We start from the raw sequence: 27,817 nt of genomic DNA on the forward strand, positions 1-27,817 counted from the left end.
GGACATTTTCCTAATGCCTAAAGATGATCATGTATAACCTCCTCAGAGGACTCCAGTAGTTCCAGTAGTTTTTTCATTATCAAATATAAAATTATATCTTTGCCTTTACCATTAAACATTTTTACATAATATTTTTTCCGTCTACAAAAATTATCCTTCACTCCTTCTCAACTCTGTCCTATAACTCCATTCAATCAGAAAGAAAAATATAATACCTATTACCAGCATGTGTAATCAAACAAAACAAATTTCTGCATGGGATATATATCTATATCTATATGGGATGTATGTGCATATATATGTATAAATACACATACACACACATATATATGTATATGTATATGTATATGTATATGTATATGTATATATATATATATATATATACACACACACAGGTGAATGTCCTCATCTCCGTAAGTCTAGACTTTTGAGTTCTTCATATCTCTACAGTAGGAGGTGATTAGAATGTTTCATTTTTAGTCCACTGGAATTGTTGTTGGTCATTACACAGAACAGAGTTTTTAATTTTTTCCAATTTATTTTATTTGACTATACAAGTTAGTAGATTGTGAAAAACTTATAATGTAAAAATTTTAATGTTAAAGACAAACACTCCCTCTCAACTCCATCCCCTAACCCACTGAGAATATCATAGCTGGCAAAGTCTGACTGATCAAGTCCTCCAGATGGACTACTTACAATGTATTTGCCATCAAAATGGAGCTTTGGCTGCAAACAGATACTCCAATCCTCAGTTATAGACAATGTTTTAAAAATATTTTCAGTTGATTTCTCTTTCACTTGGACAAATTCTGAAATTCATACTTGTCAGCACTGAGGAGAATGTAATTTCCATAGCTGTGCAAGAGGGACCCGATGTTGTACTTCCTCAAAACCACATCGCTTAACTGCTCAGTATGTCCAGAGAGTGTCTTCAGTATGTGCCCGTTGATATGGCCCATGTTTTCACAGTGAAGTCTACAGAACCACTCACCAAGAAATTGAGAAACTAATTATTGTAGTTCACAATTAAACACTGGACCTATGTTTCCTTCAAAGTGTTGGATTCAGCTTCTGGAAATATGTTCTCCATAGACCTTATCATTAGATTCCATTACAAGTTTCTGTTCTTCAAACTTCACAGCAGCACAAGTGTAAGTAGGGATGCCACAGGGAACTAATGGACATCTTAATTTCATCTCTTTTTTTTTAAAAAGAGAGACACATAAAAGGCTAATTTTCATCTGAACTATAAATCAAGCAGAAAGTATAAAATACCACTTAATAAACGCACTTCAATTCCCTATTCTGGTAATTAAAATGAGCATTATACAAAGAATAACACCCTTTCCAGATGTTTCCAATTAATGATTGGCATCTATTTTCTTTCTACTTCTTTTCTACAATTAATATCAAAATGGCACAAAATATTCTTATATATGTGATCCACAGCTATCTCTCTTTCCTTAATTTCCTTGGGATATAGGCTTAATAGTAGAATCACTGAAATTTTGCTACATACAGGTTAGTGACTTTTTGGATATCATCCTGAATTGTTTTTCAAAATGACTGAGTAAATTCACTGTTCCTCTAAAGGTGAGTTAGTCTACCTCTCTCCTCCCATGTTTCTCTCACTTATATTTTTCAGATTGATAAAGATGACAAAACAGGAAAACAGCAAGTTGTTGGAAGGGTCGTGAGAGTACATTCTCAGAAGTGGCCAGTGTATATTTAGGGTCATTTTGGACTGTAGATATTTGTTTCTAGAGACAGTGTGGCTGGTCTCAGAGCCACGACAACTTGAATTCAAATCCCACCATACATACTGATTATGAGACCCTTGAGCAAATAATTTAACCTTTGAGCACTGTAGACAACTTTATAGGTCTCTACATTGTAGAAAATGGGATGAATTGCATTGATAGAGGGAGTCTCCTAACTTGAAATTCTTTATATAAATGAAATTATATAGAGACTACTACTAAATTTTTAGTCCCATTCTGATACATGTTACAGGGAAAGTCTTCAATTAAAAGGAGGAAGGGGGAAGAAAGTGTTAGATTTTTTAGAAAGGGGCATCAATAAAATATTTTTAAAGGTTGGATTTTCTTCTGAAAATTTTAAAAATATTTCAGATGCCCCAGAGAAACTTAGTTATTATCTTCATATCTGTACACACATACATGTGCATATACATGTATAAACATGCATACAATCATTTATGTGTGTGACTTAGAAAGGTACTAAAGGAAATTCAGGTTTAGACAGTCTTCTTGTTCTTTGTATATTGAAAAGTTTGTAACTAGTGATTTTTAAGTTCAACAAGATACAGAATTTTTAAAAAAGACAAAGTGATATTGTCTTTATGAAAGTGATGTTACAGATGTGTTTTTTAAAATGTTGGGTTGCATTTTGTCTGTCATCCTTAATTTTTCCACTACCTCTTGTGACAAAAGCTCCCACAGATAGTACTGTGTAGTAAGTGGTACTCTTGACTACTGAGTCAGCCAAAATTGGGCTTATAAAATCTGTGTCTGTGGAACAGAAAAAAAAATAAGTTAAAAATGAAGGATGGAAATGAAAAGGTTGATTTGAAAAAAGGAAGCTTGAGAGAGCAAGAGAGGCAGTGATAGAAAGCATTCAGAGAGATGGAGCAGAGAGAGATAGGGGCAGAGAGACTGAGAAAAAGACGGATATGAACAACATTCAGCAAAGCAGACAAAGAGAAATATTCAACAGTTAACCTATTTTTGTCTTACTGACTGGGATCTCCCTTCAGAAAGCTATTACCTCTTCACACTGCTCATTGAATCCCTATTGAACAGATTAACCATTATTAGTGCTTGCTTTTAAAATTACTCTCTGCCAGGACCCTTTAAAAGTTCTAGTTTGTGCAAGATTGCAGCAACAGCAGCAGACCTGAAGAGAAATAAATGACTCCTTTAGTCAAAGTGCCAGAGTAGTTCTACTAACTTCAACAACCAGAACATGAAATTGAAGAATGTTTGCTAAATAATATTTGTATTTACTGCTTTTAATTTATAATTCTGGCAAACAATTCAATTCATTGCTTTTTATTTTTCTGTGGCCTTCAAATGATTTTCCCCCTGTTGGTCAGTGTGCCTTAGTAGAATGCCCTTGTCCCTGAAGTTGGAAATCATTTTGGTGGTGTGGGGTGGGGACAGGATATGGAATTTTTATACTTAAAAGGGGAATTTTTTTCATTCTTTTCTTTCTTTTTCTAAGTGTGTATTTCCTCAAACCATTTCTCACCAAGTTTGACATTCTCTAATTCCACGGTGACTTTTTTCCTTTCTTAATCATCTGATTTTTGCAGGTTCTTTTGCACTGCACTAGGATAAAGCACGTTTGTAGCAAAAAAAAAAAAAAAAATCTGCAGACTTTTCTTTGAATAGTCCACCTGATAGTTTGTTCTAATTCTGAGGGACTATAATTGTCTTAAAGCTTAGAATTTCATTGAATTTCCATGAATCAAGACACTGCGAACTCATTATTGGTGTCTGTAGGGAAAGTAGAGAGTAGGGATAAATGAAATCCAAGGATAATCCCTAAACCTCATTTTCATGATTACTTTCAATTCCCTCCTCCAATAAAGCTGCTGCTGGAGATCCTGACTGGGGGAAACCTTGATTGGCTGGAACTCCACCATGTTTTCTCTGCCCTTCCTCACCAACGGTCTTGTATTGGAAAGGTTCCAGAGTGCAATGAGCAAAAGGTGGTTGATTAGAGCACAGAAGAGAAAGCAAGGAGCCTGGATAATCCATAAAATGTATAATTAGCTGCCATATAATGGTGAATTGATTATACATATAAACCCTACCAAGGCTATCAAATTGCATCATTATCATCATCAAGCATTTATTGAATGCCTAATTCAGTATGTTTAGGATAATGTTGCAGATACTAAGGATAAAAACAAGCACAGGATACAGTCCCAGCCATCAAGGGGTTTATGTGTTAGAGGAGACAAAGGCTATAGACACAGAAAAATAACGAACAATACAAGGCAATGAACACAGTGCCAAATGAGTGGTACAGACAGTAAATGCTAGAGCTACAGAGAAGGGAGTTGAAAACAATCATTAAAATGAGTTTGAGGGATTATCCATGTATTTAATTTATCCCTGTTCTCCCCATGTCCCTATAGGCATGAATAAATGAGTTGCTGTTTTGACTTATGGAAATTCAAGGAAATTCTGAACATTAAGACAAGTCTATCTACATCTAATAGCTTCAGAGTGGAAAGTGCTGAATTTTGAGTCAGAGGGCCTGCTTTCAAGTCCCAGCTCTGCCACTCAAATAAGGAATCCTGAGCAAATCACTTAACCTCTTTTGTCCTCAGTTTACTAATAGTTCTGGGTACCTGAATATGGTGAACTGCCTGAGGCTAATAGGAATAAAGCAATAAAAGGTAGATTTCTAGAGTACTGATGATAAAGAATACTATCCGCCTTCTGACAGAGTAGTGATGTACTTAGGATAAAAATAAGAAATATATTTTTTAACATGCCAGTATGGGGATTTATTTTGTTTGACTATGCATATTTGGTATGCATGCTTTTGTTTTCCTTTTTCAGGAGAAAAGAGAGAAAAGAAAAACTTATTAATTTTAAAATATTTCAAAAGTAAAAATAAAGTCCAGATCTCCCCCAAAATGGAAAAGACATGAATAAACCTATAGATAGATAGATTGATAGATAGATAGATATACACAAACATCTAACTAGAAATCATAGTCATATTTTATATATACATATCTTAGGCATATATGTATGTCCTTATACATATTTGCAAATATAATTTCTATATATGTACATATGTATGAATTTAAATTTTATTTGATGGAGTGGTTTTGAAAATAAATCCAGAATGGACTATTATGTACATTAAAATCATACAAAATATGTGCACATATAACTAACTTTTTGTTTAAATAGGTCTATGTAAATATATATGTTCATATATATATATATATAATACTTGCGTTTTTCCCTTAACTTATGGATGGACTCTCCTTGTTCACAATTTCCTACCACTCAATATTCTTTAGTAAAGAAAATAAATTTAAAAAACCCAATAAAATGACCATATATGATAGGTCATGGCTCCCTAGCTTTCTAAAGAAAAGAAGGGAGCTATACATGCATCTTGAATAGCCAGATATTGATCTTTACATTTATAGAGTGCCCCACTTTACTTAAGTGTTGTTATTGTTTGTATTATTTTAGTCATCAGTTTATATGTGTGCATTTGTCTATTGATGTGTCTGTTTTATTTTACATTTCTTGATGATCTGCTCAGGATAAAAGTCCCCACTTGGCAGGAGAATCATGTCAAACCAAGAATTCACTTAAAATATCTTAAAGTTTGTGAGTGGCCTTGATGAACTTATCCCCACCTGTCTGAAACCTTACTGATCTTGCCTTGTTTACCACTGTATCCTACTCTGGCAAAATTATTTATAGCTACTACAATCCAAGCCCAGCTTCCCTTAGGTTCAGTCTAGTCCTATCATATTGTAATGTTTAATACTAACTTGAATGGTCACTTAAAGAGTAAAAACAAGTGGCACAAAAGTAAGGAATAGACAGCAAATGTTATGATATTGAAGAATATGAGAGATTATATTTATACTCAGAAGGTTAACAGGATTTAGTCTACTTTGTGAAATAAGTACTTGGAACAAAGATAGATGGGCTACATCCTTTTTTGTTTTTCTGGTTGAATAAGTAAAGAAAGAGAACCTATCTTGTCTGGTGTTATCCCAAGTGGAAAGATCCAGATAACCTCAGCATGACAAGAATGAATTCAGAATACCAATAATAGTTCCAACTGGAAAAGCTAAAAGTTCAGTCTTCTTTAATTTTTAGTGTGTTTTCTCAATTTTCTAAATAAATTCTGGTGACATCTAATAGTTTGAAATTCAACAAATTAAGGCACAGTTCGCATGCTTATCAAAATTTCAGATAATAGGCTGTGAGGAAAACTAACTTGTGAAGTGAAAGAATGTGTATCCAAATGATATTAAATGTCTTGGCCCAAATCTAATAACACACATATGTTTTATTAATATATACATATATATATATACACCCACACACATACACAGATGTACACACACACACACACAGACACACACATTGTTAGTCATTTCAGATGTGTCTGATTCTTCAGGAGCTCATTTGGGTTTTCTAGACAAAGATACTGGATTGATTTGTTGTTTCCTTCTCCAACTTATTTTATGATGAACTAAGGTCAACAGGGATAAGTTCCTTGTCCAGGGCCACATAGCTAATAAGTATCTGAGGCTAGATTTGAACCCAGGAAAGACAGATCTTCTTGACTTCAGGCCCAGCCCTTTATCTATTGAATCACCTAGCTGATACATATATTTTTATTATTAAGATACATATTATTTTATTATTAAAAATACATATATTTTTGTTATTATACATATATTGTGAATTTTAAAATCTCCATATTGCTTGTTCTAGCACCCAAAAATTGTGCACACCCACACTACACGGGCATGTGCTAGTCAATGACAAATCAGATATAACTAACTGCCTGCCTGGGCTGTCCTAAGCCAAGCTTGAGCCACCATTGGCATTTTTGAGGCACAGGAAGTGATGGAGAAAGCAGCCTCTGGAATTTGCTCACTTCCTGTGCACAGGGCTAAATGCCAGTTTGTGCTAGAAGTTTGAGCAAGATGGAGGCCCGCAGACAGCTTCCCTTCAGATTGGTCACGTGAGTCAAGGACTATTTCCTTCTCTACCTTGGCCCTTTTGGGCCTAACTCCCTCTGGCTCCCTGCCAGAGGTTGAGTAACCCCTTTCCCTTTTCTCCTCTCTACTTCTCTCCCTCTCCCTTCTCTTACTCCCATTGAGATTAAACCACCATAAATTCCATTCTGACTTGAATGTTTCATTTTAGGAATTTCATAAGTAAATTCCTTGGCGGCCATAGTTTTATTATAACAATCTTCAAAGGTGAAATTTTCACTACAACAATATGTATGTATGTATATATGTGTCCATATGTAGCTTTCTCTGTCTCTCTTTACCAGGACTTGTAATTTTACTTGTATAGAAAGTTCCTCTACCAATGCAGTTCTCCTGAAACTCGAACACTTAGAAATTTGCCTGAGGATACTAACAAGTTAAATAGGTTGTCCAGGGCTATACAAGTATACAGCAGAAGAGGGGTTTAAATACAGGTCTTATTTGCCTTTTCTTTAATTTTCTTCCTCCATTCATTCTTTCTCCACTCATTGAAAAGACAAGAAATAGGTTAACACTTGCACATATGAAGTCATGAAAAACATATTTCTGCATTAGCCATGTTTTGAAAAAAAAAGCCAAAAAAATATAAATGAAGAAAATGCCTCAATCATCAGTCTGAGTCCATTGGTTCTCTATCTGGAGGTATATGACATTTTATATCATAAGTCCTATGGAATTATCATGGATCATTGTATTAATCAGAGTAGCTAACTCTTTCACAATTGATTATCTTTACAATATTGCTTGTACTATGTAGTTTGTTCTGGTTTTGCTCACTTTGAACAATTTTATATCTTTTCCCAGGTTTTCTTGAAACCACCCCCCTCATCATTTATTATAGCAAAATAGTAGTCCATCATTTTCATATGCTATAGCTTGTTCAATAATTCCTCAATTGATGGCCATTCCCTCAATTTCCAATTCTTTGCCACCACAAAAAGAGCTGCTATGAACATTTCTGTATTCATGAATTCTTTTCCTTTTCCTTCTAATTCCTTAGGATAGACCAAGTATTACTATTGGTGATTTTTATAGCCCTTTGGGCAGAGTTCTAAATTATTCTACAGAATGGTTGAATGAATTCAAACCATTACCATTAGAATATTAGTATACCATTTTCCCCATTTTTCCTCAAGCATTTTGTCAATTTCCTTTTTTTTGTTATTTTAGCCAATATGATGGGTATGAGGTGGTATACCTCAGAGTTTACATTTTCATTTCTCTAGTTATTAGTGATTTAGAAAAGTTTTCATATCATATATTTAACCATTTACCTATTGAAAAATAGTTCTTATTTGATATAACTAATTCATTTTCTATATAGTTGGGAAATGAGATTTTTAACAAAGAAATTTCTTGCAAAATTCTCCCCTAGTTTTTTTATATTTTCTTCTAATTTTATGTGCATTTGTTTTATTTATGCAAAAACTTTTAAAAATTTACATGATCAAAAACTATTTTTATATCCTGAGAACTTTTCTGTCTCATATTTGGTCATGATTTATTTCTCTATTCCCAGACCTGAAGGAAACTTGAAACTTATTCTGTGCTGCCCTAAATTTTTTATGATATAACCTTTTATGTCTAAATCATGAAACTATTTTGTGCTCATCTTGGTTCATGATATGAAATGTTGATCTTGTATAGTTTTTGTCTGACTGTTTCTAATGACCAAGCAGGTTTGGTCATATATTTAGTTCTGGGACTTCTTGGGTGCAGGCAAGATGGCAGAATAAAGAAAAAACAATGGCAGAGTAGAGGAACACTCAGTTAAACTTTCTCTACTTTCCCCTTAAAATAACGCTGCAAATCAAATACAGGAGTGACAGAACCAAAAAAGGTCAAAGTAAGATATTCTTCCAGCCCAAGAATATGTAGCAGGTCAGAGAAAGTTTTATGAAATAAGAAAGGAGTCTAGTCCTCATATAATACCAGGGGCAGGACTAAGTGTTGGGTGGTTATAGAAATGGCAGTGGCTTGAGACCTCTCAAGTCAGAGACATTGCCTGGATAGAAGCTGTTGATTGTAATTTCTTTTTTCTTTTTCTATTGTTTTCTCATGTTTTTCCCTTCTTTCCCACCCCCTCTGTAGTTGTCTGTAGTCATGCTCCTCTCATTATGTAATGGATCTGTGGGTTTGGGCTTTTCTGTCAGCATTCACCCTTGGAACTTAGTCAACAAGGTTCTCAGAGCAGTCTGTGGGGGAGGGACATTAGAGCTTGACCTCTGAAGGTTTGATAAGATTAAGCCCAGAGGAGTTGATCTTGCAGAGCCAGATGTGCCCTAAGGTCAAAACCTCTGGAAAGGGGTGGGGAGTATTTGGAGTGTCTCAGCTGCAATTCTGCTGCCTTCTCTGAGGTTCTCCTCCAGCTGCCTCTTTGCTGCCTGTGTTCAGAACCCTGAACCTGGCACAGCTTTGCCTGCAAGGTACTCCCTCCAGACAATAGCACGCTTGCCCACCCATAGACTCCAGCCACTGCTAGAGGCTCAGTGCTGTAGGTAGGTGAGAGGCCCTGGGACCTTCCTTCTTCCTTCCCCTTAAACCCAACTGTTCTTGAATTTAGACTTTTTTGGGGGGTGTACCTTTTAAGTTGAGTCCAGCAGGAGGGTTCCTTAGCTCTGTCCTATTAGATTTGTTAGTCCCCAGGGGCATTTTGTTTTTAATTGGTGACGAAGGGTTTTCAGAGGTCTGAACTTTCGCTGCCTCTATGCCTTCATCTTGACTCCATCTCCAGTGTAATAGGTTTTGGACAGAATACATATTAGCAAATGACAATATTAATGTAGTCTGATAAATTCAAAGGACTAAGTTTCAGTGTAAGAATTCAATGCTGTACAAAAATTTCTGGGAAAACTGGAAAGCAGTTTGGCAGAAAATAAGCATAGACTAACATCTCACACTATCACACTAAACACTAAGATGAAGTCAAAATGAATGAAAGATTTAAATAAAGTGTGATATCATAAGTAGATGAGGTAAGCACAGAAAAGGTATCTTTCTGATTTATTGACAAGGGAAGAGTTTAAGAGACAGAGTAGATTATGGGGACCAAAATAGGTAATTTTAATTTCATGAAATTAATAAAAAGGTTTTGCACAGATAAAACTAATGTAGCCAAAATTGAAAGGAAAACAGGAAACTCAGAAAATTTGCAACAGATTTCTTGGTTGAAGGTCTCATTTCTCAAATAAATCTGGAATAGGCAAATTTATAAAAATAACAGCAATCCCCAATTAGTAATTGGTCAAATGTTATTATCAGAAAGTCTTCAGAAGAAATCAAAGCTATCAATAATCACATAAAGTGATTGAAATCATGACTTATAAGAGAAATGCAAATTAAAACAACTCTGATACCACTTCACACATATCAAACTGGCTAACATGACAGAAAAGAAACATAATAAATGGTGGAAAGAATGAGGGAAAATTAGGCATTGTTAGAGAAGTTGTGAACTGCTTCTACCATTTTCAAGAACAATTTGGAACTATGCCCAAAGTACTATAAAACTGCATACACTTTGACTTTGCAATACCACTTCCAAGTCTGTATGTATCCCAAAAATATCAAAGAAAAGGGAAAAGAAACTATTTGTATCAAAATATTTATAGCAATTCTTTTTGTGCTGACAAATAATTGTAATTTGAAGGGATGCACATCAATTGGGGAATGGCTGAACAAGTTATGATCTGTGACTGTGCTGGAAATTTATTGTGCTATCATAAATGATTGGCAAGATGCTTTCAGAAAAACCTGGTAAGACTTACATGAACTCATCCAAAGTGAAGTAGGCAGAACCAGGGCAATACTGTACATAGAAATAGCAATATTGTAAGGATTATCAACTATCAGAGACTTAGATACCCTAATCCAAGATTATTTCAAAATCAAACCCACAATAAAAAAATGCTATCCAGAGAGAGAGAACTCTGATCAGATATTCAAGCTTTAAAAAATAATCATTTTATTGTTTTATTTGTTACATTGCTAATATGAAAGGATATTTGTGTGACCTCATATTTATAATTGAAACTAAAATGCTTATCTTCTTAATGAGAGAGGAAGGACAAGAAAAAGGGAGAGAAATTGGAATTCAAATTTCAAAAAATAATTGTTAAAAAATTTTACATGTAATTGGGAAATATATAATGAAATAAAAATAAATGTAAAAATACTAAGTTCTTGCTGTAGTAACATGTTTCTTTGGATTTACAAACACTAGGCTATTATGCTTATTTGTTTCTTTAATCTAAGTCTTCTTGAAGAAACTGGGAATGTGTTGCCTGAAAAAGAGATAGCTTCAGTCAGGAATGATGTGTATATAAAAATATTTGTGTTACTCTTATAGGAAAGAGAAATTAAACTTGTTCAGTTTGACATCAGAAGGAGATTGTAGAGCAATGAGTACATTTTCAGACCAGCTTTAAGTCAGGAAAAATTTCCTAGTTATCAGATCTATCCAAATGTGAAAAGGGCTACCTTGGGAGTGAATGAGTGGGTTTTTCCTCACCCTTCAAGTGAAAGCAGAAAGACTGCTAGTTGGATATGTTATAGAATGGATGCATGTACATGCACATATTGGATTTGAATGCCTTTATGATTTCTTCCAAACCTGAGTTTCTGTGATTCTATGAATTATTTATCAAGCACTCATTGTATACAAGCACTGTGGTAGGCACTGAGTATATAAAAGTAGATCAACATGGGCATTTTGTTCAAGGACTTAAATTTTAAAAGAAGTAAAACAAAAATAAGCACACATGTAACTAGGAGTATGATAGTTACAATGTCTTCATAATGTGCTACCAGAAATTTAAGGAGGTAGTGATAGCTTTCACTGGAGGTGTGGTTGCCATTATACAAAAGTGTGTTCTGTTTCACCTCAGAAGGAGAATGAAGAACAGCGAGTACAATTTTAGACCAGCTTTGAGTCAGGAAAATTTTCCTAGTAATCAGTCCTGTCCAAAAGTGAAGTGGGCTACCTTGGGAGTGAGAGCATGGGTTTTTCCTCATTAGAAGTCTTTCCCTATCAGCACACTACTGACCATGATTCTCTGATTTCCTTCCTTCCTTCCTTCCTTCCTTCCTTCCTTCCTTCCTTCCTTCCTTCCTTCCTTCCTTCCTTCCTTCCTTCCTTCCTTCCTTCCTTCCTTCCTTCCTTCCTTCTTCCCTTCCTTCAAAGAAGGAAAAGGAATAAGCATTTATATAGTAGTAATTGTGTGACAGACTCTGCTAACTACATTACAAATATTTTTAAAATTCTGTAACATAGATACAATTATCATCCCTATTTTATAGTTGTGAAAACTGAGGTAATTCAAGGTTAAATGACTCATCCAGGATCATACAATTACTGAGTCTTGTGAATCTAAAAACTGCTCAAACTCTACCTTAAAACATTTGGTGAAGGTTATTCTGCATTTAAACAATGGAGGTACTTGATCAGGAATGTATTGGGAACTTTGAAGTTACTCCACCCATACTTAGGCATGCTTTAGGGGAAAAAAATTGTGAACTCCTTATTGAACAATGAAAAGGTACTTAATCCATACTTATAGTGAGGCAAAAGCCCTTGGGCTAGGTTTATTTTTAGATCTGATACAAAAGGGTGCTAAGTACCTATGAAGGTCAAATTAATCACTAAAAGGGCAAGCTTAGCAAAGAGATGTGAAATACTCAGAAGTTTTAGTCTACCCAGAGAAAGTGATAACAAGATGTGAATTAAGAAGGTGATAACAAGATGTGAATTAAGAATGGTCAGTCCTTTCGAAAATGTCTACTGTGATTGTTAGATGTGAAAATTTAGGGGAAGTGCCATAGGAGAAAATTCTCTTTAAAAGGAGGTCAGAGGCCTCTGGACTTAGTTCAGCTTAAGAAGCTGAATTGGAGGTCTCTTGGTGGCTCAACTTAGTTGAGCTCAGGAGCTGAACTGGAGGGTCTCTCTGAACACTAGAGTTTTGCTTGGAAGGATCTTGTGGTGAGTGTTTAAAGACTGACTTAGTTTTCTTTTTTAAGGAGAAAGGCCTAGGTCCTATTTCCTCTTACTCTCTCTCTCTCCCTTCCCTTAATTCCTTAATTTATATTAATTATAATCTCCATAAAACCCAGCTGACTTGGGTATTTCACATTTGGGAATTTTTCCCATGGTGACCACTTTATTTTTAATATAAAATTAAGACACTAAAAATTTATCTTTGCAGTTTTGGCAATTCAAAGTCTTAAACCCTTATTTTCATGGTCACAGTTTATGACAAACACTCTTTTGTCTGTAACAGTCTTGATTCGAATTTAAGAATGCTCAACATCAGACTCAATACTCTATCTACTGTACCATCTTGATGCTTCAAAGATCACATATCTAGAAGCAAAAGGAACCTCCTAAGAAATTGAGTACCAGAAAAGTTAAGTGTTCTGTCTAAGGTCATACAATTAATAAGTCACAAAGTTGGGATTTAAATACAAGTCTTTTTACTCCACAGGCCATGGTCTTCCCAAAGTGGTAACTAAGTTGGGCTGAAAGATGAATGAAAGATTTCTGAAATGAAGGTGGTAGAGAGAATGACTTAAAAAAGGCTTGTGATATGGAAATCACTTTAAAACTAGGGTTGAGTAGTTTTGAAATTCACAGGCTTAGAGTTATGAGATGGGAAAATAAAAATTTAGATACTGTGAATAGAATGTGTAAGATATGGGGGAAGGGTTAATATGTTGTATGACTAGAAAGGCAGGTTGGAATCAGATTATGAAGCTCTGTGAAAATCAGGTTCAAAAATTTATTTTTTATAGTCAATGAAGAGAAATGAAGTGTTTTAAAATAAATAATAGTATTTAACAAGAATTGCATTAAATTTATATATATTATTATATGAGAGATGAATATAAGATGGAGGAGATTAGAGACTGGATAAACAGTTAGGATGCTAACAATATAGGATAAAATAAATGAGGGCTTGAACTAAAGTTGTTTCAGTGGAACTAGAAAGAAGATAGTTTGATAATTGAATTGATAGGACTTGACAACAGATTTGATTTGTAGTGTAAGAGAGAGGGAAGAGTCAAAGATGACTAGTGTTTTTGGCTTGGCTGTGACTAGATAAAGAATGGTGCTATCAAGAGTAATAGAGGAATTAGAAATTAGAGTTTTGTATATGCTGAATTTGAAGTGCCAGATAGGGGGATGATATCAAGGTAAAAACGTTCATGAAATTGGGATATGTGGAGCCAGAAATTTCTTCTCTTGCACAGAAAAAGACCCTGTATGTAGGTGGTAGCAATGACCTGATTACAACTCTGACCCCTGATATGCTCCAAGAAATCCTGTATCCAGCAATCAGAAGGATAAAGAAGAAAAACAATAGGAAACTGAGATCCAGTACAGATAGGTTCTCTTTGTTTTTAGTCAAGTGACTTTTTAGGGAAAAAAGAAGTAAAGAAAAACAGGAAGGACAGAAGCAAGGAAGGAAGGAAGGAAGGGAGGGAGGGAGGGAGGGAGAGAGGGAGGAAGAAAAGGAATCACTAGTCAATATGTTTATAAATGTGTAATAGCTGTCTCTCTGGAAAAAATGTATACTGACATGGGCACTGTACCCCAGAAACCCAGGCGAACTATTGTCAAGGGAACTCCCTTGTTGTTTTCTAACTCTGAGCCTAAAAACATCCAATGACCCCACCTAGGGTCCTGAGATGACTATCTCCCTCTGATCGTCCTCTAGATGGCCGGAAAGATGCACCTTCAGACCACACCTCGATCCTATTGGACATCTGCTTATCCCCTAAAACTAAGGAATCTTTATGTCCCCAGGCAGACCCCAGTATGATCACCCCACCTCATGCCTGAGTGACTAACTGTTGTGAAGAATGCATAAAATCCCCAGAACTGATGTCGTTTGGGGGACAGCCTCTCCATCCATGCTGTCCTCTTGGGGGAACAGCCTTTCCTTTCATGCTGTCCTCCCAGGGAACTGCTCCACATCTTGCTGTTCTACCTTGCTATCCTCCTGGCCACTCTCAACATTACTCTCTAAATTAATAAATATCTTTTTGTTTTTAAGCTAAGTTTTGGAGTCATTGCATGTTTGCAAAAGGCAAACTTCCCGAACCCCAAAGGGTATCCCTTCCATGCCCATAACATATACAATATGCTTTTAATTGTAATATGCATTTTATTAACATTTTCTCCACCCTTTTAAAAGTTTAGACAATCAACAAAGCAATAAATCAAGTCTTCATTTGTAGCATTTGCCAATTTACAAATGCTCACACTGAAAATTTTACAATTAGTTCTTTCAAGCTGATATGAGTTGATTCCAACCTACCTCTATGACCCAGGAAAAAGTAATAATTGTCAGAATCATAAGAAATTGCTCTCCCCATCTTTATGTTTCTTTGTATGATTTCCTGGGATTTAGAATCTTCACAGATTAAAAACAAGAGCAGCAGAATACATATAAATAGAAATATATAATGAAAAATACAAGAATTCTGTATATTGGTGGGAATAATCTAGGGTAGCTCTAAATTGGAATTAGACAGAAAGCAGGAATTGGGTAGGAGGGATGAATAACAGAACACAGGAATATCCTCCTGAATTTTATAATTGTTAGTTATTCAGCTTGGGTACATCAAAAGACAAATTAGAGGAGATTTAGAATGTTAATTCTGAGTTTATTCCCAGAATTTGTTTTGAACCTTCTTCCCTCTCACTTTTGACCTTATTTCCTTCTGTGATTTCAGCTATAACCTTTTTGTTGATGATTCTCAAGTTAATCAATGAATCTTTTTGTCTGTATTTCTTTCTTTCTTTCTTTCTTTCTTTTTTTCTTTCTTTCTTTCTTTCCTTCTTTCTTTCTTTCTTTCTTTCTTTCTTTAAAATAAGTCAAAAACATAGTCAAAATAAGTAAAAAACATGTTAATTCCTCTCTTTTTCTTTGTTTCTTTTTTCTTTCTTTTTTTCTTTTTTCTTTGTTTGTTTGTTTCCTTCTTTCCTTCCTTCCTTCTTTGTTTGTTTCTTTTTTCTTTCTTTCTTTCTTCTTTTCTTTCTTTCTTTCAATTCATTTCTTTCTCTCTTTCTTTCCTTCCTCCCCTCCATCACTTAGCTCTCCCCTGAGATTTGATCTCATATTCACAGCCTATTGGATATATTGAACTCAATAACATGTTAGTATCTCAAACTTAATATGCATAAACAAACTATTGTTTTCAAGATTCTTAACCATTTTGTCCCCTTTTAGTAGTCTTTTACTTTTGTCTTTTTATTCTTTGACTTCAAGTAATTCTTAATAAACCTTATAAAATATGATACTTGGAGTACTGTTTATTAATTTTTAATCTTACATTTCTGCAATCCATGAAGAGATAGAATCCTCATTTTTTTAAAGTTTTTTTTTAAGCCTTTTTTTTAAGCCTTTTTTAAGCCTTTCAATAAAGACAACAATAAAGCCTGGTGGTGGGGACTCTGCCTACCACAAGAGCCACAATCCACTCCATAATCCTTGTGCTCTCCTGGCCCTACTGCCAACTCCAACTCCCACCCTTTTGTGGAAACCAAGCTATTGAAGCTGCTGCTTCCTCAGCTATGGCTCCCGTCACTGATGCCTTGCAATTTCTGTTGTCCATGTGCTACAGCAGTCTGTGCCTGATTGTCCAAGGGTCTGAGAGCTATTTGGAAGTGTCTTCTTGGTCCTGTGAAAAGGGTGAAATATAAATCCCCTTTCCCCACCCCCATGGGGTCACTGCTCCCTCTTAAACTGCTGCATACACCCTGTATTCCACAGATGACCAACTCTACCCCTCCTACTTTTTCAGCCCTAATTTTTAAGCTGACCCTGGGATCCTGATTGAGAGAGTTCCAACTGACAGTTTTTTCACAGTGGGAGTAAGGAGGGTGTCTTCCCTGCCACCCTTTTTACCCTACAACCCAACATAACAGGGAGGTAAAATAGCAAATCAGTGGATTTGAAGTCAGAATTTTTGGGAATAAGCCTCTTAACTTTTTTTTCTTTTTCTCCTGACCCAAAACACTAAGAGAAGCCTGTATTTCATATGTAAAGATTAAAATTTAGGGGAGACTGGGGAGACTGAGACAGGTGAGGCAGGTAGAAATTAGTTTCTCTCTGCAAGAAGTATTATATTTTTTAGAGGTTTATTAAAGGTTAACGATTAAAGAATATACAAGTAAGAAACATGTGCCTAAGCCAGAGGCCTAGACAAAATAACCTCACATCACGCAAGAGACACGCCTGCTCCAAAATGGAAGTCCAAAAAGAGCCAAGAGAGAGCCACTCAAAAGCCTTTGAATCAGCTTAAATACCTTCTCGATCTGGGCCCAGGTGAGATTACAAAGCATTCTGGGGAAGTGGAGCAAAGGCTCGTGGGGATTGTAGTCCTGTATTCGAGTCTATTTTTTACACATATTCAAATGCCCTATTGTTCTCCCTGGAAATTTTTCCCCTAGGAAGGAGGGGAAGGCACAATACTCTTCCAAGCCTCTTAGTAAACACTTTAAATGATTTTTTTTTTACCTTCAAGTCGGGGTCTTTTGTTTTCCATGTAGTTAAACAGCCAGTGAGCTTATCTCAAAAATAATGCTGTTACAAAGCATGGTTGAAACTCTGAAGGAACAGTTTGAGTTGGAAAAGCTTACAAGTTCAGATTGGCTCTGGTTAATGCTGTTCCTGGGGGTTCTTCTATGAATTCAATACCTTGCAGTTGATAGCTTCAGTAATCCTCAGATTCACTTCTCTACACTTCCTTGTCATTTTGGCCTGCCCAGTTTCTGCTACCCATCCAACATGGGGTTTGTCCACACTATGCCCAGCATGGGTATGAGGAACCCCAAAAGTTTGACCCAAGGTATCTAGATTGATGATGATACTGGGGAAGGGAAGGAAACTTAATGAGTCTGGAGGTGAATTTTAAGACTTTTCAGATGCCATTGTTTTATTGATTTCTAACAGTTTTCAGTTTGTTCCCCTCCAAATAGTGAACAAGTCTTTATTGGAATTTGAGGAAATAACTTTTAAATTCACTGCCTGTATCCTGTCACATATATTTTATTGTACTGAGTGTTTGCTTTAAAATTGGATTGTTTTTCGAGGGGATGCCCATCAATTGGGGAATGGCTGAGCAAATTGTGGTATATGTTGGTGATGGAATACTATTGTGCTAAAAGGAATAATAAAGTGGAGGAGTTCCATGGAGACTGGAACAACCTCCAGGAAGTGATGCAGAGCGAGAGGAGCAGAACCAGGAGAACATTGTACACAGAGACTAATACACTGTGGTATAATCGAACGTAATGGACTTCTCCATTAGTGGCGGTGTAATGTCCCTGAACAACTTGCAGGGATCTAGGAGAAAAAAACACTATTCATAAGCAAAGGATAAACTATGGGAGTAGAAACACCGAGGAAAAGCAACTGCCTGAATACAGAGGTTGAGGGGACATGACAGAGGAGAGACTCTAAATGAACACTCTAATGCAAATATTATCAACATAGCAATGGGTTCAAATCAAGAAAACATGTAATGCCCAGTGGATTTACGCGTCGGCTATGGGGGGTGGGGAGGAGGAAAAGAAAATGATCTATGTCTTTAATGAATAATGCTTGGAAATGATCAAATAAATATAAAAAAATAAAAATAAATAAAATTGGATTGTTTTTAAGTTCACATATTAATCTGATCTATGCTATTCTTTTATACTGACTCATTTTCAGCTACAGTGTTTTGGCTATTAGCTATATGTTCTGTTACATTGTCTTTATTTGTACCTCCCCTGTGACTGGGCTGGAAAACATACTATTGTAAAAGTCCATGAACAACTTGGACAAACCCTTTCTCATGTGTGGCAAAACCATAGATCTTTATGGATGCTAGGTTTGTCACCAGATCCATTTATGTTGCCTAAATGGTCTTTTGTACCTTTTTGCTTTTGTTAATTGTCACATAAATGATGGATGGATTCCATCAAACTGGTTACAACCTGTATGGTACCTTTGGAGAATTTAATGATATTATAACTTAAATTGATTTTAAGGGGTCTTCAGAAGTGATTTTCAGATACCCAATAGCATTCCTACCTCTGACTGGTCATCTGCTTGCCTCTGAGTTGTTTATAAGAAGAGGTAAGGGTCCATTTGTAGTTGAAGTAAAGTGCAATAGCACTGTTGCATTTCCCCATCTCCACATTTATTAAAAATGTAATGGATGAGACACCTGAAGTGATTTTCACTATTTAGTCCTCGGCTCCAAATTGAAATGTGTATAATTGAAAATCTGTTAGCCTAAAAAAGAACTACATTTCCTGAGAGCCCACTGACTTCCTGTCATTACATACTTCCTGTAGATAGGGGATATTAGGTGGGGATGTGGAGAGTCCCACCTCTTTACTTCCTGCCCTGAGGTTGGAGGTGGTAAGGAAGGCTTTTGAACTGACTGATCAGCCATGGGCACATGGTATTTATTTTGTATCTCTTTTATTCCTTGATTTCTAATGATCATTAATAAATCCTTTAAAGTATAATATTTTTATTATTGAAATTTAATTTAAATTTTACAAATGGATGGGAAATATTGGAGACAGGTCTTTTACAATATGTTATAGTCATACCAGAGGAAGGGAGGTTCCCAAAAAGGGACTTGGTTACCTTTTAATGGGTTATAATTTCATCTGGGAGGAGGGAAGGATTTTACTGGGAAGCCTACTATCTTCTGAATGGGTTTTTATATTTATAACTCTTCAGCTTACTCTACCCTTCTGGTGACATTTTAGAGCCAAAAGGTTTTCATCAGCAGTACAGAATTTTGCGTTTTTTTCTGGACTCCTCTGCCACATTTTGGAATGAAGGCAATAATAGACTTTGTTAAAAATATCTCAGCCAAGGTTAAAAGATTGGCTAGATCTGTAGAACTTGTGGTAAGTATTCATGAATTCATAGGCTTTTTAAAAGTCACACAGCAACTCATGTGAATCATAATGATTGTGGGTTTATTTGATATTGTAATTAAATGGGCTATTATGATTTGGTTATTTCTTTGAATATGCATTACTGCTGTACTGCTGTTTTATAAAGCTCTTACTTGCTGAAAATCATTTGCACTCACTCTGTGGATCAAGACCAAGTTAAAAAGGAAATGGATCTCATTTTTTGGTGAGAACCTTTGTATTCTACCTCTCCTTGGCTGACACAGTGTGTCACTGATAGTAATCTATATTTTTTTTATTAATTTTTTAAATTCTTTTTCCTTGTATGCTCAATAGAGTATTTGAGTTTTATTTCTTTTCTCTCATTTTTTTGTACTCAAATCACATGTTACTAGTATTAGGGTTTTTTGATTTTGCACTAGGGTAAATTTAAAATGTCCATTAGCCATAATGTCAGTGCATAACTTAAAGCTTTAGACTATAGACACAGTGCCACTGATTGTTTAAAAATATGGAACATTGCTTAATAATTGTGTATGATTCCAAGAGAAAGGAACACAAAAAGAGTCACTGCACAGTGTCAAGGGAGCAGATAAGTACCTGCATAGTGTAAATCAAGCACATGGCCAAAAAGACCAAACAACCCTAGTGGGATTAATGTGATTCTATGCTAAGACAAGAGGTCTTGAATTGGCTTGAGGCTCGAGGTTGCAGTTGTTTGACATATGTCAGATGCAGGTTTTCCCTGTCCCACATTCTACCAAACACTTCACTTTGGCTGCCATCTTAGTTCCCCTATCCCTGAGAGAAAAGGTAAAATCAGACAAGGGAGTGCTATTTACCATTTGCTGCTAAAAATCTCATCTCTTTTCTTTCTTTCATAGTGTGTAACTTTCTATAGTCTTGGCTGCTGATTTGATAAGTGCATAATTGTTATTATTGGCTTATGTGACATAAACCACTTTAATCAGACCCTGATTTATTTTTCCTTAACTTAGAATTTTTACACATAAGACTTTGATATTTTATATTTTGTCTAGAACTTACTTTTTTTCCTTTTATTTTGATTTTTTATAATTTTTATTTCTTTTGACAATTGATTCATATACCTCATAACCCAGCCATGTATCCCTGTGTGATTCCTGTTTTTGTCATCATCTTCCTCAGGTGGGATTGTATTATTATCCTATAATTCAAAGTTTAAATTCTTGTGAGAGTAATTTTAGAATAAGAAACTTTCTACCTCCCTGAATCCAGAAAGTGAACTGTTTGGAGAAAGTGCCATGAACATGCCTGCAGAGACCACACACTGCACCAGAAAATCCAGAGTGAACTTTGGGATGTGGTGAATTAAACTGTAGGGGGTTGAACACCTTGGTTTTGAATGTAAACTGTTATAAGCAAGAGGACTGTCCCATAATTGTTTTTTTTTTTTTGTAAATATAGCAATCATTGGTTTTTGTTCTTTTTCTCTTCTGTTTCCCTTTTATCTCCAAAATTATTGTAATTTCCCCTTAAAAACTTCCATATTGTATATACCTTTAGTTGAAAATCTTTAGAGTTTTAGGTTGATTATATTTAAATGATCCATTAGGGTGACTGGTCTACCAAAGGATTATGGGGGAATGTGTAAATAGAATTTTGTACCCTTGAACTACATTTCCCAGAATACCTTTCCCTTCATCCTCATTACATTCTTGTGTTGTATAGATAAATTTGTGTGTAAATCTGCTCTTTCTCTTCTCTGTGCATGAATGGGAAAGCTGCCTTTACTCAGACTTTTACTTTTGTCTTTTTATTCCTTTATTTCAAGTGATTATTAATAAACCTTATAAAATATAACACTTGGCGCATTATCACCTCTACTATTTGACATTGTACTAGAAACACTAGCAGTAGCAATTAGAGAAGATAAAGGAATTGAAGGCATCAAAATAGGCAAGGAGGAGACCAAGTTATCACTCTTTGCGGATGACATGATGGTCTACTTAAAGAATCCTAGAGATTCAACCAAAAAGCTAATTGAAATAATCAACAACTTTAGCAAAGTTGCAGGATACAAAATAAACCCACATAAATCATCAACTTTTCTATATATCTCCAACACAGCTCAGCAGCAAGAACTAGAAAGAGAAATCCCATTCAAAATCACCTTAGACAAAATAAAATACCTAGGAATCTACCTCCCAAGACAAACACAGGAACTATATGAACACAACTACAAAACACTCGCCACACAACTAAAACAAGACTTGAACAAATGGAAAAACATTAACTGCTCATGGATAGGACGAGCCAATATAATAAAAATGACCATCCTACCCAAACTTATTTATCTATTTAGTGCCATACCCATTGAACTACCAAAATACTTCTTCACTGATTTAGAAAAAAACCATAACAAAGTTCATTTGGAAGAACAAAAGATCAAGGATATCCAGGGAAATAATGAAAAAAAACACATATGATGGGGGCCTTGCAGTCCCTGACCTAAAACTATATTACAAAGCAGCAGTCATCAAAACAATTTGGTACTGGCTAAGAAACAGAAAGGAAGATCAGTGGAATAGACTGGAGGAAAGCGACCTCAGCAAGGCAGTATACGATAAACCCAAAGATCCCAGCTTTTGGGACAAAAATCCACTATTCGATAAAAACTGTTGGGAAAATTATAAGACAGTGTGGGAGAGACTAGGAATAGATCAACACCTCACACCCTACACCAAGATAAATTCAAAATGGGTGAGTGACTTAAACATAAATAAGGAAACCATAAGTAAATTGGGTAAACACAGAATAGTATAAATGTCAGACCTTTGGGAGGGGAAAGGCTTTAAAACCAAGCAAGATATAGAAAGAATCACAAAATGTAAAATAAATAATTTTGACTACATCAAACTAAAAAGCTTTTGTACAAACAAAACCAATATAACTAAAATCAGAAGGGAAACAACAAATTGGGAAAAAATCTTCATAGAAACCTCTGACAAAGGTTTAATTACTCATATTTATAATGAGCTAAATCTATTGTACAAAAAATCAAGCCATTCTCCAATTGATAAATGGGCAAGGGAAATGGATAGGCAGTTCTCAGATAAAGAAATCAAAACTATTAATAAGCACATGAAGAAGTGCTCTAAATCTCTTATAATCAGAGAGATGCAAATCAAAACAACTATGAAGTATCACCTCACACCTAGCAGATTGGCTAACATAACAGCAAAGGAAAGTAATGAATGCTGGAGGGGATGTGGCAAAGTAGGGACATTAATTCATTGCTGGTGGAGCTGTGAACTGAGCCAACCATTCTGGAGGGCAATTTGGAACTATGCCCAAAGGGCAACAAAAGAATATCTACCCTTTGACCCAGCCATAGCACTGCTGGGTCTGTACCCCAAAGAGATAATGGACACAAAGACTTGTACAAAAATATTCATAGCTGCGCTCTTTGTGGTGGCCCAAAACTGGAAAACAAGGGGATGCCCATCAATTGGGGAATGGCTGAACAAACTGTGGTATATGTTGGTGATGGAATACTATTGTGCTAAAAGGAATAATAAAGTGGAGAAGTTCCATGGAGACTGGAACAACCTCCAGGAAGTGATGCAGAGTGAGAGGAGCAGAACTAGGAGAACATTGTACACAGAGACTAATACACTGTGGTATCATCGAACGTAATGGACTTCTCCATTAGTGGCGGTGTAATGTCCCTGAACAACTTGCAGGGATCCAGGAGAAAAAAACACCATTCATAAGCAAAGGATAAACTATGGGAGTGGAAACACCGAGAAAAAGCAACTGCCTGAATACAGAGGTTGAGGGGACATGACAGAGGATAGACTCTAAATGAACACTCTAATGCAAATACTATCAACAAAGCAATGGGTTCAAATCAAGAAAACATCTAATGCCCAGTGGACTTACGTGTCGGCTATGGGGGTTGGGGGGGGAGGAAAAGAAAATGATCTATGTCTTTAACGAATAATGCTTGGAAATGATCAAATAAAATATATTAAAATAAAAAAAATAAAAAAAATATAACACTTGGGATATTTTAACCTTAGAGTGTATATATATATATATACAGGCAAACTGAGATGAGTATATATATCTGAGATGATATATATATATATATATATATATATATATCCTTCAGGTATATACATATATGCAGGTACATACTGAGTATGTAGAGTTATATATACATACACATGCATGTAAATTCATACATACAAATGCCTTCCTCATTAAAAGGTCATCTCCTCAAAGTCTAGGATAGTTTTGCTTTTGTCTTTATGTGCCAGTGCTTAGTGCCTTAAATAGAGTAAATGCATATTGATTGATTAACTTGCTAGCATTAGAACTAGTTATCATTTGTAACGTTTTTTAGTTTCATAAACTTTAGGATGAGATTCCTATACTCTTTAACATACTAGTTTTGTGTTTTCTAACATTTTTTTAAATTTTGCTGTTTTCTTTTGCTTGTTAGTAAAAATCTGTTTGAACAACCTAACCTCAGGCAAACTGAGATGAGGAAAGAGAATGTTCACAGAGGGCCAGCATGGACTGATAGAATCCAAAGTGTGATAGAGAAGGAACTTGTATTCCAACAGATTGAGAATAGTAGCCAGTAATATGGAATAAAGCAAAATAAATAAATAAATTAGTCTCTAAATTTGGGGTTCATAAACTTTGCTAATTGTATTTCACTATAATTGTTTTCCTGGGTAATCCCATGCATTGTATTTTAAGGCTTTAAATATATTTTTCTGAGAAGAAGAGGTCCAAAGGTTTCATTAGATTGCCAAAGGGATCTATGTCACAAAAATGGTAAGAACTCCTGCTTTAGAAAAAGCTTCAACATCTGGATGTTGCCTAAAGTTGTTCTTTGTATTGTAAAAGGAAAAATGAGGAGGCAGGGGAGTCCATGGTAAGAGTTATAACTGTCAAACTAATAATACTGGATTCAGAGTGAGAGAATGTGGGTCCAAATTCTAGCCTTGCCACTTACTACTTGTATAAATTTGGCCAATTCACAACTTCTGTGGCCTTTAATTTCTTCATCTAAAATCTAGGGGTTTGGACTGAAATGGATGGCCTCAAAATTGTCTTATAATTCTAGGTCTATGTCTTTGGGGTTTACACTGAGCACTGTCATGTATCCATCTAAGTGAATGTAAAGACTAGTGGGGTTCAGCTAAGCAGAGAAGAAAGTAGGTGAGGAACTCTTAAGATATTACTGGGCTTGATTAAAAGAGATTTGAGTGTTAAAAATTAATTTTGATATTCCTAATCTGGAAATGCAAGAGCCAATTAGCACATCCTTTGAGTAATTCACAAAGTAAAATTTGAAAATTACTCCTTTCCTGTTCATTTGAAGCTCTGAAAATATAATTCCTCTACTCAAAAATCTTCAATTTTTCAACTCTACTTAACTAAGAAAAGTATAAATCACTTCAATCCAAACCCCAGCCTAGCAGGAAAAATATAAATATAAAATATTAACCCCTAAACTTGGAATTCAAAGCCTAGATCCAAAAGTCTTGAAATAGATGGTAGAGGAAATGCTAATTCTGATGAATCACATTTAATAAAGTCCATTGTACCTTCTTGAGTTCACAAATATTGAGTTACCCATACCCTTGGATCACCTAATTATATAAGAAAGCATTATTGCTCCATCCTCCATTGCTATACTCTAGTCATTTGGAAAGATTCCATGTCATTCAAATCAGCAAACATTCTGAAAACCATTTCAGCAAATAGAATTTCTATGTGTTTTGTAGTAGGGATATAAAGTGAAAAAAATTCAGTCTATGACCCCAAGGAGTTTACAATCTAATTAGGAGGCAGAAGTCGGATGGGGACAAGAAGTGAATGCATGTACACAAATAACTATGACTAAGGAAAGGGTTAGATAAGTTCAAAGGAATTATCTAAAAAACAAATTCTTTAAAAGTATGAGAAGAGAAAAATGTCTCAGTAGAATCAAAGAGGTAATAGCAACTGAAATGAAGAAAAGGAGAGACTTTATCAACTGTAGAAATCATTTTAGGTATGGGAAGTCAGCAAAGATGGAGATAGGATAAGGCAGGATAAAAACGGGGGCATTTTGTTGTTTGTTTAGTGTGAAATGTAGATTATTTGAAGGTTAGTAATATGGAATAGGAGAAGGGAAGTAACATGACATAAGATTAGATTTTTAAATGGAAATCAGTTGGCTCTAGGCTTTGAATTCCAAGTTTAGGAGTTAATATTTTATATTTATATTTTTCCTACTAGGTTAGGGATTGGATTGAAATGATTTATAGTTTTCTTAGGTAAGTAGAGCTGAAAAACTGAAGATTTTTGAGTAGAGGAATGATATTATCAGAGCATCAAATTAGAAAGATTAATTAGGCAGGAGTATGAAGGAATAACTGGAGGGTGACTGACTGGCAGGAATAACTGTTGCTCAAAGGGATGGGACTGACTGAACTGCCAGTAATTAAATATTAGTAGTTGGTTGGACTGGAGGGAAAACTTCTGGGGCAGTAAGACATGATCCAATATATAATCAAAATGGAATGTCATGTCAAGTCTATCCAAAGAGCCCCCTGAGACCCATAGAACTAGAGGGAATGGCAGCAAGTGTTTTTGAGGTTGATCATGCAACTTGGTCAAGGCCAGAGATGCAGCTAGTGTTGATAGTCACAACACTGGAGAAAATAAGGTGCTTTATGTGCATGATATTATACATAGTAGACCTCTGAGATGGTTTTCTTTTGTGTTGACAATTTAATAGCCATTCTTTCACCTTGCTCTCCTACTTCAATTGTACCAGGATACTTAATCTAGCTCTTGAAGCGATGGTTTGGGGGAACACTTGTGGTAGAATTTCTATTAATTCCGAAGCATATATTTGACTTACTGCATCTCATGATTTCTCATTGAGACATAATGCAACACTCAAGCCCTATGTAATTCAGGAGCAAAAATATTTTTCATGTGTACAGTTCGGTGATAAATGATGTAAAATAATAGAGGAGCCATGTAAATAAGTTTCAACAATGTTTTATTTTTCATACCTGAACTATTGCTAGAAACATGCAAAACAATGGCAATGGCAATTGAAATTTTATAGAATCTCAGAAATTCAGAGTTGGTGGAGACATCAGCAGTCATTTGGTCTGTTACCTACCTTAATAAGAATTCTTTCAATCCCATCCTTCCAAACTAGTCATATATTCTTTTCTTAAAAGTCTTTAGTGAGAGAGAAGCTACAACTCCCTGAAGCAGCCCAGTCCATTTTTGGACAGCTCCAATTTTTAGTTTTAGTTTTAGTTCCTCCCCCCACTCCCCAACTCAAACATCAAGCCTACATTTGTTTCTTGGCAATTTCTACCCATACACTGCTTCTTATCTTTCTTCCTGAGCTGAAGCTGAACATGTCTAACCCCTATTCTATATAATAATTCTTCAAATATTTGGACACACTTATCATTTCCTAGTTAAGTCTTCTCTTCAGGATAAATATCCCAAGGTCCTTCATTTGATCCTTATGTGTCATGAACACAGGATCCTTTACAACTGTTCTGATTATCCTCCTTTAGAAATCCTCCCAATTAATCAATAGCATTCTTTTAATGTAGTGAACAGAACTGAACAGAATATGTTAGCTGGCATCTGACATGGGCAAAATACCTCAGAATTATTATTTCCTGGACCTTTTTACACCATCCTCTCCTCACTCCTTTGTATCTTGGCCCCCTCCTATCTTTTCAATCTTTTTATCTCTTTCATCCCTTCTACCAATCTAGTGACACTAGCCTCTTCCTGCTCCTCACACAATATATTTCACCTCTTGACTGAATTTTCACTGGTAGTCCCCTATGCATGGAACTCCCTGCCTCCTCATTTCTGCCTTCTTGTTTCCTTCAAGCCTCAGCCAAAGCCCTTTGTCATGTAAGAAGCCTTTCCTGGCCATCCTTAATGTTTATGCTTCTCTCTCTATATCTATATTATCTATAATTTATTCTATACATTTATCACTAATACATAGCTGTTTGTAAAACCCCTGCCCCAAAGCTTATTGGTATGTAACTCTCTGC

At 35.5% G+C, this 27,817-nt stretch overlaps 1 long non-coding RNA gene and 1 pseudogene across 1 annotated transcript in view; one reads left to right on the plus strand and one right to left on the minus strand.

The window, feature by feature from the left end:
• Positions 1-328: 328 nt before the first annotated feature.
• On the minus strand, positions 329-3,353 carry LOC130458877 (F-box/WD repeat-containing protein 2-like; annotated as a pseudogene).
• Positions 3,354-6,715: 3,362 nt separating this feature from the next.
• The window catches only part of LOC130453683 (uncharacterized), a 158,069-nt gene continuing 136,967 nt past the window's right edge, over positions 6,716-27,817 (plus strand). Inside the window, exon 1 of the long non-coding RNA XR_008911167.1 lies at positions 6,716-6,768. This is a non-coding gene — a long non-coding RNA (uncharacterized LOC130453683). The remainder of the gene's footprint in view (positions 6,769-27,817) is intronic.

This window comes from Monodelphis domestica, chromosome 4 (assembly GCF_027887165.1).
Source record: "Monodelphis domestica isolate mMonDom1 chromosome 4, mMonDom1.pri, whole genome shotgun sequence".
Taxonomy (NCBI): domain Eukaryota; kingdom Metazoa; phylum Chordata; class Mammalia; order Didelphimorphia; family Didelphidae; genus Monodelphis; species Monodelphis domestica.